General features: G+C 54.7%; 3 non-coding genes across 3 annotated transcripts; all 3 read right to left on the reverse strand.

Annotated features, from left to right (window-relative positions):
• Positions 1 to 13: 13 nt before the first annotated feature.
• Positions 14 to 86, reverse strand: TRNAV-AAC (transfer RNA valine (anticodon AAC)). The gene has a single exon. It is a non-coding gene; the product is annotated as a tRNA-Val (tRNA).
• Positions 87 to 733: 647 nt separating this feature from the next.
• Positions 734 to 806, reverse strand: TRNAV-AAC (transfer RNA valine (anticodon AAC)). Its single transcript has one exon. It is a non-coding gene; the product is annotated as a tRNA-Val (tRNA).
• Positions 807 to 1,093: 287 nt separating this feature from the next.
• On the reverse strand, positions 1,094 to 1,166 carry TRNAV-UAC (transfer RNA valine (anticodon UAC)). Its single transcript has one exon. It is a non-coding gene; the product is annotated as a tRNA-Val (tRNA).
• Between the last annotated feature and the right edge of the window lie 12,881 nt (positions 1,167 to 14,047).

The raw sequence follows: 14,047 nt of genomic DNA on the forward strand, positions 1-14,047 counted from the left end.
CAAAACAATTGAATAGTTCTACTGGGTTTTGAACCCAGGACCTTCTGCGTGTTAAGCAGACGTGATAACCACTACACTATAGAACTCTTAAAAATGTTTAGTGAAACAGCTTTTCTGTCCGCAAGATAGCACATCTGATTCATTTGTGTGTGCTTGAAATCTTGCTTAAATTGAGCTTACGTTTTCTTTTTAACAATATATATTTCAAAAAGTACACTTCAACAAACAAGAATCTTACTTGATTTTGTAAAGAAAAAATAGTCTAAAAGGATACTAAAACCATAACCAATATTTCTGAATTCAAGATTTCCGTTGCCGTCACAATATCTTGTTTGAAAACTTACATTTATGAATAAAAGACAAGACAACTGAATAGTTCTTCTGGATTTTGAATCCAGGAACTTCTGCGTGTAAAGCAGACGTGATAACCACTACACTATAGAACTCTTAAAAATGTCTCGAGAAACAGCTTTTCTGTCCGCAAGAAAGCATATCTGATTCATTTGTGTGTGCTTGAAATCTTGCTTAAATTGAGCTTACGTTTTCTGTTTAATAATATATATTTCAAAAACTACACTTGAACAACCAAGAATCTTACTTGATTTGGTAAAGAAAAAATAGTCTAAAAGGATACTAAAACCATAACCAATATTTCTGAATTCAAGATTTCCGTTGCCATCACAATATCTTGTTTGAAAACGTATATTTACACATAAAAGGCAAAACAACTACATAGTTCCACTGGGTTTTGAACCCAGGACCTTCTGCGTGTTAAGCAGACGTGATAACCACTACACTATGGAACTCTTAAAAATATTTCCAAAAAAAGCTTTTCTGTCCTCAAGAAAGCAAATCTGATTCATTTGTGTGTGCTTGAAATCTTGCTTAAATTGAGCTTACGTTTTCTGTTTAATAATATATTTTACAAAAAGTACACTTCAACAAACAAGCATCTTACTTTATTTGGTAAAGAAAAATTTATCTAAATGAATACTAAAACCATAACCAATATTTCTGAATTCAAGATTTCCGTTGCCGTCACAATATCTTGTTCGAAAACATACATTTATGATTAAAAGACGAGACAACTGAATAGTTCTACTGGGTTTTGAACCCAGGACCTTCTGCGTGTAAAGCAGGTGTGATAACCACTACACTATAGAACTCTTAAAAATGTTTCGTGAAACAGCTTTTCTGTCCGCAAGAAAGCACATCTGATTCATTTGTGTGTGCTTGAAATCTTGCTTAAATTGAGCTTACGTTTTCTGTTTAAGAATATATTATACAAAAAGTACACTTGAACAAACAAGCATCTTACTTGATTTGGTAAAGAAAAAATAGTCTAATAGGATACTAAAACCATGACCAATATTTCTGAATTCAGGATTTCAGTTGCCGTCACAATATCTTGCATGAAAACTTACATCTTATACTATATTAGTGAAAGCACTGTATGTTTGCCTGCCTGCCTGCATGCATGCCTGCCTGCTGGACGTCCGGTGTCCCTAGCGGCAATCTCATTGGTCCCTTGGCCCGCCCGCCCCCGCACACCTCTCATTGGCCTCACACACTCACACCACCCCCTTGGCCCGCCCCCCACACCTCTCATTGGCCTGAGGCGGAGTGACGGGCCAAAGGTCCAAAAAAATAAATAAAACACACACACACACACACACACACACACACACACACACACACACACACACACACACACACACACACACACACACACACACACACACACACACACACACACACACACACACACACACACACACACCTCTCTCCCCTCTCCAAATCACCTTTTCCCCCTCCCCAGCGGCATCACCTCTTCCCCCTTCCCAGCGGCATCACCTCTTCCCCCTCCCCAGCGGCATCACCTCTTCCCCCTCCCCAGCGGCATCACCTCTTCCCCCTCCCCAGCGGCATCACCTCTTCCCCCTCCCCAGCGGCATCACCTCTTCCCCCTCCCCAGCGGCATCACCTCTTCCCCCTCCCCAGCGGCATCACCTCTTCCCCCTCCCCAGCGGCATCACCTCTTCCCCCTCCCCAGCGGCATCACCTCTTCCCCCTCCCCAGCGGCATCACCTCTTCCCCCTCCCCAGAGGCATCACCTCTTCCCCCTCCCCAGCGGCATCACCTCTCCCCCCTCACCGCTCCAAATCACCTCTCCCCGCTCCAAATCACCTCTCCCCGCTCCAAATCACCTCTCCCCGCTCCAAATCACCTCTCCCCCCTCCCCGCTCCAAATCACCTCGCTTCCCGCAGCTGCCACGTGGCGCGTAAGATGGCGGACCCCCTTCCTCCCTCGCGGCGCCGAGTCAGACGGTGGCGGCGCCCGGAAGTACAGGTAGGTGTCGCTCCCCACCTCCGGCGCCAAACGGAACTGAGAAAGGGCGCATCAACTGAGGTGTGTGTGTGTGTGTGTGTGTGTGTGTCACTGTCCACTGCCCCCCCCTCCTATCCACTGCCCCCCCCTCCTGTCCACTGCCCCCCCCTCCTGTCCACTGCCCCCCCCTCCTGTCCACTGCGTCCCCCCTCCTGTCCACTGCGTCCCCCCACCTGTCCCCCCTCCTGTCCACTGCGTCCCCCCTCCTGTCCACTGCCCCCCCCCTCCTGTCCACTGCCCCCCCCCTCCTGTCCACTGCCCCCCCCTCCTGTCCACTGCCCCCCCCCTCCTGTCCACTGCCCCCCCTCCTGTCCACTGCCCCCCCTCCTGTCCACTGCCCCCCCCTCCTGTCCACTGCCCCCCCCTCCTGTCCACTGCCCCCTCCTCCTGTCCACTGCCCCCTCCCTCCTGTCCACTGCCCCCCCCCTCCTGTCCACTGCCCCCCCCACTCCTGTCCACTGCCCCCCCTCCTGTCCACTGCCCCCCCCTCCTGTCCACTGCCCCCCCCTCCTGTCCACTGCCCCCCCCCCTCCTGTCCACTGCCCCCCCCCTCCTGTCCACTGCCCCCCCCCCTCCTGTCCACTGCCCCCCCCCCTCCTGTCCACTGCCCCCCCCTCCTGTCCACTGCCCCCCCCTCCTGTCCACTGCCCCCCCCTCCTGTCCACTGCCCCCCCCCTCCTGTCCACTGCCCCCCCCCCCTCCTGTCCACTGCCCCCCCCCTCCTGTCCACTGCCCCCCCCCCCTCCTGTCCACTGCCCCCCCCCTCCTGTCCACTGCCCCCCCCTCCTGTCCACTGCCCCCCCCTCCTGTCCACTGCCCCCCTCCTGTCCACTGCCCCCCCCTCCTGTCCACTGCCCCCCCTCCTGTCCACTGCCCCCCCTCCTGTCCACTGCCCCCCCCTCCTGTCCACTGCCCCCCCCCTCCTGTCCACTGCCCCCTCCTCCTGTCCACTGCCCCCTCCCTCCTGTCCACTGCCCCCCCCCTCCTGTCCACTGCCCCCCCCCTCCTGTCCACTGCCCCCCCCTCCTGTCCACTGCCCCCCCTCCTGTCCACTGCCCCCCCCCTCCTGTCCACTGCCCCCCCCTCCTGTCCACTGCCCCCCCCTCCTGTCCACTGCCCCCCCCTCCTGTCCACTGCCCCCCCCCTCCTGTCCACTGCCCCCCCCCCCTCCTGTCCACTGCCCCCTCCCTCCTGTCCACTGCCCCCCCCTCCTGTCCACTGCCCCCCCCTCCTGTCCACTGCCCCCCCCTCCTGTCCACTGCCCCCCCCCTCCTGTCCACTGCCCCCCCCCTCCTGTCCACTGCCCCCCCCCCTCCTGTCCACTGCCCCCCCCCCTCCTGTCCACTGCCCCCCCCCCTCCTGTCCACTGCCCCCCCCTCCTGTCCACTGCAGGAAATGCAGGGGGAGGAATCCATGCCTTTGACGCCCCCCCCCCTCCCTTTGACGCGCCCCCCCCTCCCTTTGACGCCCCCCCCCCCCTCCCTTTGACGCGCCCCCCCCCTCCCTTTGACGCCCCCCCCCTCCCTTTGACGCCTCCCCCCCTCCCTTTGACGCCCCCCCCTCCCTTTGACGCCCCCCCCTCCCTTTGACGCCCCCCCTCCCTTTGATGCCCCCCCCTCCCTTTGACGCCCCCCCCCTCCCTTTGACGCCCCCCCCCCTCCCTTTGACGCCCCCCCCCCTCCCTTTGACGCCCCCCCCCCTCCCTTTGACGCCCCCCCCCTCCCTTTGACGCCCCCCCCCTCCCTTTGACGCCCCCCCCTCCCTTTGACGCCCCCCCCCTCCCTTTGATGCCCCCCCCCTCCCTTTGACGCCCCCCCCCCTCCCTTTGACCCCCCCCCCTCCCTTTGACCCCCCCCCTCCCTTTGACCCCCCCCTCCCTTTGACGCCCCCCCCCCTCCCTTTGACGCCCCCCCCCCTCCCTCCCTTTGACGCCCCCCCCCCCTCCCTCCCTTTGACGCCCCCCCCCTCCCTTTGACGCCCCCCCCCCCCTCCCTTTGACGCCCCCCCCCTCCCTTTGACGCCCCCCCCTCCCTTTGATGCCCCCCCCCTCCCTTTGACGCCCCCCCCCTCCCTTTGACGCCCCCCCCCTCCCTTTGACGCCCCCCCCCCTCCCTTTGACGCCCCCCCCCTCCCTTTGACGCCCCCCCCTCCCTTTGACGCCCCCCCCTCCCTTTGACGCCCCCCCCTCCCTTTGACGCCCCACCCCTCCCTTTGACGCCCCCCCCCTCCCTTTGACGCCCCCCCCCTCCCTTTGACGCCCCCCCCCTCCCTTTGACGCCCCCCCCCCTCCCCTTGATGCCCCCCCCTCCCCTTGACGCCCCCCCCCTCCCCTTGACGCCCCCCCCCCTCCCCTTGACGCCCCCCCCCTCCCCTTGACGCCCCCCCCCTCCCTTTGACGCCCCCCCCCCTCCCTTTGACGCCCCCCCCCCTCCCTTTGACGCCCCCCCCCCTCCCTTTGACGCCCCCCCCCTCCCTTTGACGCCCCCCCCCTCCCTTTGACGCCCCCCCCTCCCTTTGACGCCCCCCCCTCCCTTTGACGCCCCCCCCTCCCTTTGACGCCCCCCCCCTCCCTTTGACGCCCCCCCCCCTCCCTTTGACGCCCCCCCCCTCCCTTTGACGCCCCCCCCCCTCCCTTTGACGCCCCCCCCCCTCCCTTTGACGCCCCCCCCTCCCTTTGACGCCCCCCCCCTCCCTTTGAAGGATGCGCATGCGGGGCTGGTTGAGGATGGTTGCATAGACACACAGCTCCTCCAACCACCGGCACAATAAAGAAAATAAACACTAGCAAAACCAGCATTTTCGGAAAAAAAAACAGAGCGACAGCCGTCTAAACCCGTCCCAGTCAAGATAATAAGCCCCAAAAAAGGATGGCTGCTACAAGACAAAAGACCCGACGCAAGTCAGATGTCAGGGCCTACTTTACCAGCCAAAGCAAGGCTGGGGCTGCTGAGATGTCGGCTGTCTCTGATTCAGATTCAGCTCAAGATGCGGAGGGCTCAAGAGCGGCAGCAGAGCAAACAAAAGTCATTAAAAAAGAAATATCACGATTATTAATTGATCTCAAATCTTTCTTCAGAGGAGAGGTGGAGGGGCTCAGACACGAACTCATACAAATAGGTACAAGGACCAACGAACTGGAGGAGCGCATGGAAGCTAGCTCCAATACCCACAAAGAGACAAACTCCCGGGTACAGGCGCTGGAACAGAGAGTGGCAGAGCTGGAAGCCAGACAAGAGGACGGGGAGAATAGGGATAGAAGAAACAACCTCAGAGTTCGGGGGATACCAGAAGAAATCCTGGACCCAGAAGCTCTACTATCCCGGTGGATGGCCTCAATACTACCAGGCAGCCCGGCTTCAGACTTTAGAATGGACAGATGCCATAGGGCCCTACGATCCAGACCCATGCCCTCCAATCCCCCTAGGGACGTGATCCTCCGGCTCCACTACTTCTCTGTCAAAGAAGAGGTGAGCAGAATAGCCCGTGCCACCCCCACATTACCTTCGAGGGGATTACCCTCTTGATCTTCCAAGATCTGTCCCCTCTAACGTTGGCCAGACGGAGAGCGGTAGGGCATATAACCAAGGCCCTAAGGGACAGCGAGGTGCGATATCGATGGGCATTTCCATTCGCCCTAGTAGCCATTAAAAACGGCAGTCCGCAGGTGCTCAAGCACCCCTCAGAAGGGGCAGCCTTCCTTAAAAAACTGGGAGTGCAGGGCCCACAGGACAATGGTGCGGAGGGAGCCCAGCAGGGGAAGAGGACGGGCTCCCCGCCAGGAAAGCAGGGTTCCCCACCCACACCGGAGAGGAGCCTAAGCAAGGAGGGGGGAAGAGGGAAAAGCCCTTAAATGCGGGACACAATAACATTCGCGAGCTGCAGTTGCGCCCGTTGCGCAGTTTCAACACACCCTGACACACAGACCAAGGCAGAAATCCCCCCTACCGTGAGACTGTCGAGGCTCCGGAGTCGTCCCGCTGCCGAATATGGCGGCACTAAGCAGATGGCCATAGCACATGGGTCCCCAAAATGGCGGCTATCTACCTACTGGTGAGGAAGGAGGACAGAAGGGCACGAGGCGACTTGCAGGAAGTGAAGAGGTCTCCTCTGACGGAGGCACGCGAGCTCCACCGCCAGGGAAGCGACCGCGGGACATACTGAACTCCTCAGGAAGGACTCGAGTTAGCGGTGCAGAAGGAGGCTGCCTGGCCGCTCGGGGAGGGGATACCTCTGAACAGGGGAGGAGGGGAGGGGGAGAGGGGGGGGGGGAGGCGAAGGCCCCAGCCAGTGCAAGGAGGCAAAGGGGAGAATATAGCAAATACATGTATAGTTGTCCTACCTAAAGCATAATATAGTAGCAAGGAATAGTATATATAGTATAGAGTAGATACTGTAGGGGAAAAAGGAACATGAGTGAGGACGGAGGGGTTCGGGAGAGATGCAAGCAGGGGGCTCACACAAGGGATAACAGAGATGCAGCAGTGAGGGGTTAGACATGATCCCAGAGGGAGGGGGAAAGGGGGAGAGCAACCGAGCCTGGGAGCAGTGAGGAATAGAGGAGGAGAGGAAGAAGTAGTTAGAGGTAGAAAGAGCAGGGGTAGCACAGGGTGTGTAGTTGTAGTTTCAGTTATAGATAAGAGATAAGAGCTCACGAATAGAGCTCAAAATAGTTAAAAGATTAAGAATAGGTTAATAAGAGTTAATAAAATAGATAGAAGTGAAGATAGTTGCTAGGTTTTGTAACGCACAGAGCGGCCGGCGGGGGGGAGTGCAGCCACCACTCTGCCTGCAGGCATGTGCGTCCTTGCCAGGAGGGGGGTCATAGCCCACCTACCTGGTACTGACCCGGAGATCTGTGGCGCGTTCTGGAAGCCACAGAGATGGACCAGGGGGGAGGAGGGTCCAGGGAGAAAGTATCTCCACCGGGCACTGAACCCGAGGTCTCTTAGGACCAATACGGTTCTCATGTTGTTTATTTGTGTTATATGTTTGTATTCCTCCCTCATGTTATCTCCCTTTCCCTCCCCAGTCCCAACAGGCGGTGGGTTGAATAGGCGCTTCCGGAGTCTACTCTACAAAGTTCACGAGCAGAACATGTCCAGGGTCTGGGGTAAGATCAGATCGGCATACATATTAGGCCCATACAGACACTGCTACATAAAATGGAGGTAATTTTTATCTCGCAAAACGCCAAAGGGCTCAACAGTCCACACAAGCGAAGAGTCGCTTTCACTGAGTTCAAGAGGAGAAGGGCGGACGTGGTCTTCCTACAGGAGACTCACTTCAGCTCGCGTAACAACCCGAAATTCCTCGATTCTAACTTCCGAAAGTTCTTCCTAGCATCAGGGGCAGAGAAAAAGAAAGGTGTAGCTATCCTGTTTCAGAATCACACCCCCTTCCAGGTTGAAAAGGTTAAAAGGGATCCAAAGGGAAGGTACCTAGTGCTGGTCGGGCTCCTTAAGCAGGTCAGAATGACATTAGCGTGTATATATGCGCCAAATGAAGGTCAACTAGACTTTTACAACACATTTTTTCAGAAGCTTCAGTTATGGGCTGAGGGACAAATAATTCTAGGTGGCGACTTTAACACAGTCATGAATGCAAAGGTAGATAGGTCTACGTCCCAGAAAAATAATAAGAGAGAAGGGAATATCTCACTACTGAAAGGCCTCAAACAGACTAGCCTGGTGGACATTTGGAGAGAGCAGCACCAGTGGGATCGCAGTTATTCTTTCTACTCCCACCCACATGACAGCTACAGTAGGATTGTCAGGGTTCTGCTCGCCACAAACCAGGACCGGACCGCGAGGCTGAGGTGGGGTTGTAAAAGCACCGACCTGAGACCGCGCAGGCTGATCCGGATTGCGCAGTTCGTAGTCATATGTCGCAGGATCAGGATTGGAGAAGACAGCGTCGTCGTTGTAGAAGCCAGGGTCAGGACAGGAGACATCAGGATAAACATTGTTCAGGCAAGAGTTCGGCAACATGTAGTCAGGAGAACCCCGCTTCAGCTTAGGAGCGCGGGGTTGGGCTCTGCGCGAGCGACGGCCATGGCCCATGGTGCTGGTCACAGGAGATGGTAGGCAGACCAGAGTAGCACACCGCTTTGCTGCACGGGTGCACCAGTGCTACAGCGCAAGAGTCCTGAGCGGGCTAGGGAATCCTCTGTCTCAGTGCAGGAACCAGGACACGGCCTCTCTAGATTAGGGAAAGAGTAGGCCCCAGGAACCAGGAAGCTGAAGATACACAGGGAAACCTCCGCTACTGTGCAGGAATCCAGGAGACTGAAGGACGCCGGGACGAAACCTCCGCTTCAGTGCAGGAATCCAGGAGGCTGAAGGACGCAAGGACGAAACCTCTGCTTCAGCACAGGAGAACAGGAGTGGACCGCTGCGTGAATATAGCAGCCGGTCCCAGGAACAAGGAGCTGAAGTGAACAAGAAGAGTACTCAGCTACAACACAGGAGACTGGAGCAGACCGCTGCGTGAATATAGCAGCCGGCCTTAGGAAACCTGGAGCTGCAGACAACAAGGAGAATACTCCGCTTCAGCATGAGGGACAGGAACAAGCGAGGGCTTGTGGCAGAACAGATAGTGACATCCAGGAAGGACTATGCTCGGCAGGGAGCATTATGGGAAGACAATACTTAAAGGCCAGCGGGCCAATCCCCGGAGGGGGGTGTGAAGGTACTGCTCCAATGAATGAATGCAAGTCTAGGTTGCAGTGATAGGCTGCACAGCTGCAGTAGATACCAGAGGGAGTGTGTATTGCTTTGGTGAGTGAATCCAGGCTGCAGCAAACATCAGGAGAGGTGCTCCAGGACTGCACTGTCTGCAAGGTAAGGCAACCAGTAAACCACGGAGCGGATTCCTTACAGTACCCCCCCCTTCACGCGAGACCTCCGGGCGAACATGAGCACACATAGAGTTGGGGGACCGGGAATTGGTGCTGAACGTCTAGGATTGGGGGTAGAGTCGTGGTCCAGAGACTCGTGGTTACTCCTTAGTGTACCCCCACCCCACGGTGAAAACAGCGGCCAGACAGGACCATCCATGGGTCTCGGAGACATCGAATTGTTCCTAAAGTTCTTAGGTGGAAAGGGGATCCGTAAACTAGCAGTTCCTTGGTGAGTACAGTTCTAGGAAATAAGAGTGGTAGAAGAAACATCCTTGGTACATGGCTCGCCCCGCAAAATGACTTGGAAATCCAGGGCTGTGAAGAACCAGAGGGTTCCAGAGCAGAAACGGCAGAAGAACCCATACAGGAAGCCCAGTCTTTAATAAAGGAACCTGAATCTAGGCTCAGCGGCCCTGATAGTTGATCGAATACACCAGGAGGAACTTTGTAACAGAAAAAGTCTTGGCTGACCACTGCATGTTGAAATTTGCGAGAATTTTCTCCTCTAGAAGGCTCCCAGGTAATGGTTAGTAATGGTATAGGCTGGTTGGAAGCATCTCCCGATATTGGTATGGAAGGTGACAAGGCAAGCAGTAAACCCGGCATAGGGACCGAAATCTTGGGATACGTACAGAGTATTTCCAACTGAGAGGAAATAACAGGGGCAACCGAAAATTCCGAGGGACAAAACCATGGTTTAGCAGGAGCAGAGAAGCAAACAACAGTAGAGCTCTCCAATACTGGGAAATCTTCATTGGGAGATAGTATTGTCAGTGAATCAGGAATAGTCCTTGGGATTTTCAAATCAGTAGCTTGAGAAAAAGGCAGAGCCAGGGTAGTGGTGGGAGGGAAGCTAACATCAGAAGCTGAAGTCTGTACCTCAGTGACAGGACCTTGAGAATCAACAAGCAGCAAGTATGAACTATGAAAACTCTTAATGACAGGCACCTTAGGAGTACAAGGAGTCTTTTCCGAAACTGCAATGGCCCTAACCACAGGGGTACCTAACCTGACAAAAACATGAATTGGTGTGTTTTCTAGTGCAAAATCTCTGATCACAGGACTCCTAACCGATAGTGAGGGTGTCTGGGTTTGATTAGAGAAAAAATCAGATGTATTGATAAGTGACTTAGAAACAATTACTGAGGTTCTAGATTTGCTGGACATGTGAGAAAAAATACCCTTTAAGACAGGAGCTTTAATTTCTTCCCAGAGTAACCCCATGTTTGCTGGGACATATTTAGACACAGTACTGAGGGACTGGGTTTCAGCAAAGGCAGGACAGCTAAATAGCTCAGATTTAAACCCCAGGACTTGTAATATATGCATGGTGACCTCAGACAGTACTAAGGAAGTGACCACAGATATGCTGATCCCTGGAGAATTAGCCTGGACAGAGAAATCAGGGGGACCCCCAATCAGGATACTCCTTGTAGGAAGAGCTTCAGAATCAGAAGGAGAATCATTACCTCTCAGAGTCTCAAAACTAGAAAGACACAATTCAGCGAAAAGGGAAACAGTGTGCAAGCTTTTTACTAATCTATATGAAAAAGCGTCACTTTTGGGAGAAAACCGTGCGTCAGCAAACATTCCTGGGAACATAATATGAACCCCAGGAGGGACATACAGACTACTGTACGCTTTTAACCCTAAGCTTAAAGAGGAGGAGAACTCAGACAGTACACGGGGGTGAATCATAACTGTACTGGTCTCTGAAGTAGGTATTTGGTAAGGAATGTCTGGGAAACCAGAAATTACTGCAGACTCCATAATGTGGGAACTATGCACTGAAGCAGGGATCACCGCTATGTGGGCGACAGGCTGGTTCAGCGAAACACCCGGGAGAAGGAACTCTGCGAGCAAGCTTAGGGAAAAACCTGACTCCTGAATACATTTATCAGGAACCAGAACTTTAGCCGAAGTCTCCGGAGACGAAACTGCGGAAACTTGAGCTGAAGCAGGGGATTTATAGCAAAGAATATCTAGGGACTCCGTACGGTTATGGGAATCCCTCAATGCAACCTCTGCTGTCTGACTTGTGGACTCATTCTCTGAGGCTAAAACGAAGGCATTAACTTGGAGGCAGCAAGAATTTACAGGGGTTAATGCAGACAATGCCTGAGAGTAAAACATAGGTAATATCTCTGTATTAGGAGAGACCAGGAATCTCTCGTCTGAAGCTAGGGGCGTGACCATGGCTGGCAGAGAACAGGGATTTACCAAAGGAAACTCAGAGAGCTGCCCCACAGGGGTTAATACAGAAATAACCCTGGGAACAGAACTTAGGGATTCTTTCTCTGACGGGGAAAGCGCACAGGACTGCCTAGCAGAGTTTAAAGCTGGAAAACCCTCAAGAGCTGGAGTGACAGATTCGGAGTTAGAAATAGGGGAACAAAGGGACTTATTCTCTGATAGTAGAACCTTAGTGTTGGCTAGTGAAACATATGTATTCTCCAGGGGAACCTCACAGGACTGGTCGGCAGGGGTTAAAGCTGGAAAACCCTCAAGACCTAGAGAAAGGACTTCTGAGCTAGAAATAGGAGAACTAATGAACTTATTCTCTGATACAAGAACATTAGTGCTGGGTAGAGCAACATATGTATTCTCCAGGGGAACCTCACAGGACTGATCGGCAGGGGTTAACGAAAACATATCATTGGCGTCAGGGAACCCGGCCATACACTCAGGGCAAGGATCCGTGGTAGACCAGGGATACAGCCAAGCGGCAGCGAAGCTGGCGAGGGGAGGATCCTGTTCCTTTATGCAAATGTCCAATGTCATGGAAAGGATATGGAGTGTTTTTTGGGCATCAGCCAACATAAGGAGAGGGTCCTCTTTTGCTATATAAATGTCTAAAGACAAGGCCAGGGAAGAGAGTTCCTTTTGGGCGTCGTCCAATTCTAAAGGGTACACATTTTCCCAAGTTAAAGGGTAACCAGGAAAGCAAATACAAGCGGCCAGCGATTGTTTTAAGTCCCGGAGGCGGTAAACCTTCATCATGAGATCATTACGGCATTTGTTTTGCAAAGGGGTTAAACCTACAAACACAATCAGATCTTCAATCAGGGGTATTATCTCACATAGAAACTGGTATTCACACTGGGACTGGTTTACAGGCTGGGACAGGCTTTCAGACAGAAACTTACCAACCCTCACCACAGCGCGGTCCGAGTTTGTGCGGCCGAGCATACTGTCAGGGTTCTGCTCGCCACAAACCAGGACCGGACCGCGAGGCTGAGGTGGGGTTGTAAAAGCACGACCTGAGACCGCGCAGGCTGATCCGGATTGCGCAGTTCGTAGTCATATGTCGCAGGATCAGGATTGGAGAAGACAGCGTCGTCGTTGTAGAAGCCAGGGTCAGGACAGGAGACATCAGGATAAACATTGTTCAGGCAAGAGTTCGGCAACATGTAGTCAGGAGAACCCCGCTTCAGCTTAGGAGCGCGGGGTTGGGCTCTGCGCGAGCGACGGCCATGGCCCATGGTGCTGGTCACAGGAGATGGTAGGCAAACCAGAGTAGCACACCGCTTTGCTGCACGGGTGCACCAGTGCTACAGCGCAAGAGTCCTGAGCGGGCTAGGGAATCCTCTGTCTCAGTGCAGGAACCAGGACACGGCCTCTCTAGATTAGGGAAAGAGTAGGCCCCAGGAACCAGGAAGCTGAAGATACACAGGGAAACCTCCGCTACTGTGCAGGAATCCAGGAGACTGAAGGACGCTGGGACGAAACCTCCGCTTCAGTGCAGGAATCCAGGAGGCTGAAGGACGCAGGGACGAAACCTCTGCTTCAGCACAGGAGAACAGGAGTGGACCGCTGCGTGAATATAGCAGCCGGTCCCAGGAACAAGGAGCTGAAGTGAACAAGAAGAGTACTCAGCTACAACACAGGAGACTGGAGCAGACCGCTGCGTGAATATAGCAGCCGGCCTTAGGAAACCTGGAGCTGCAGACAACAAGGAGAATACTCCGCTTCAGCATGAGGGACAGGAACAAGCGAGGGCTTGTGGCAGAACAGATAGTGACATCCAGGAAGGACTATGCTCGGCAGGGAGCATTATGGGAAGACAATACTTAAAGGCCAGCGGGCCAATCCCCGGAGGGGGGTGTGAAGGTACTGCTCCAATGAATGAATGCAAGTCTAGGTTGCAGTGATACACTACCGACACACTTTATTGAAGTGTGGTCGGTACCGCAAGCCGGGAAATCTCCCGGCTTGCTAGTGGCCGCCCCTCGGCGTGCCGCGCGTCATAGACGCGCGGTCACGCGTCATCGGGAGCGTGCGCCCCCTGCACGCGTGTCCAGGGGCTCCCCGAGGGAGCCCTGGTGTCCCGCGATCGCGGGACAGCGGCAGGGGGTTCCGGGGGACCCGGCGGACCCGGCAGCGGTAGGGAGAGTGCCCCGATCGGAGGGCGCTCTTCCGCTGCTTCGGCGCGCGCCCGTCACACTCGGGCGCGCGCCAGGCTACTGCTGCGGCACAGAACGGGCAAATGCTCGAATAAACTGTGCCGCAGCAGTAGGCTGCACAGCTGCAGTAGATACCAGAGGGAGTGTGTATTGCTTTGGTGAGTGAATCCAGGCTGCAGCAAACATCAGGAGAGGTGCTCCAGGACTGCACTGTCTGCAAGGTAAGGCAACCAGTAAACCACGGAGCGGATTCCTTACAAGGATTGACCACTTCTTTGTATCGAGCAGAATGGTCCCACAAATTTCCGATACAAGCATACATGATATTACTTGGTCGGACCATGCATCGGTAGAGCT

The sequence above is a fragment of the Ascaphus truei genome, chromosome 18, assembly GCF_040206685.1.
Source record: "Ascaphus truei isolate aAscTru1 chromosome 18, aAscTru1.hap1, whole genome shotgun sequence".
NCBI lineage: Eukaryota > Metazoa > Chordata > Amphibia > Anura > Ascaphidae > Ascaphus > Ascaphus truei.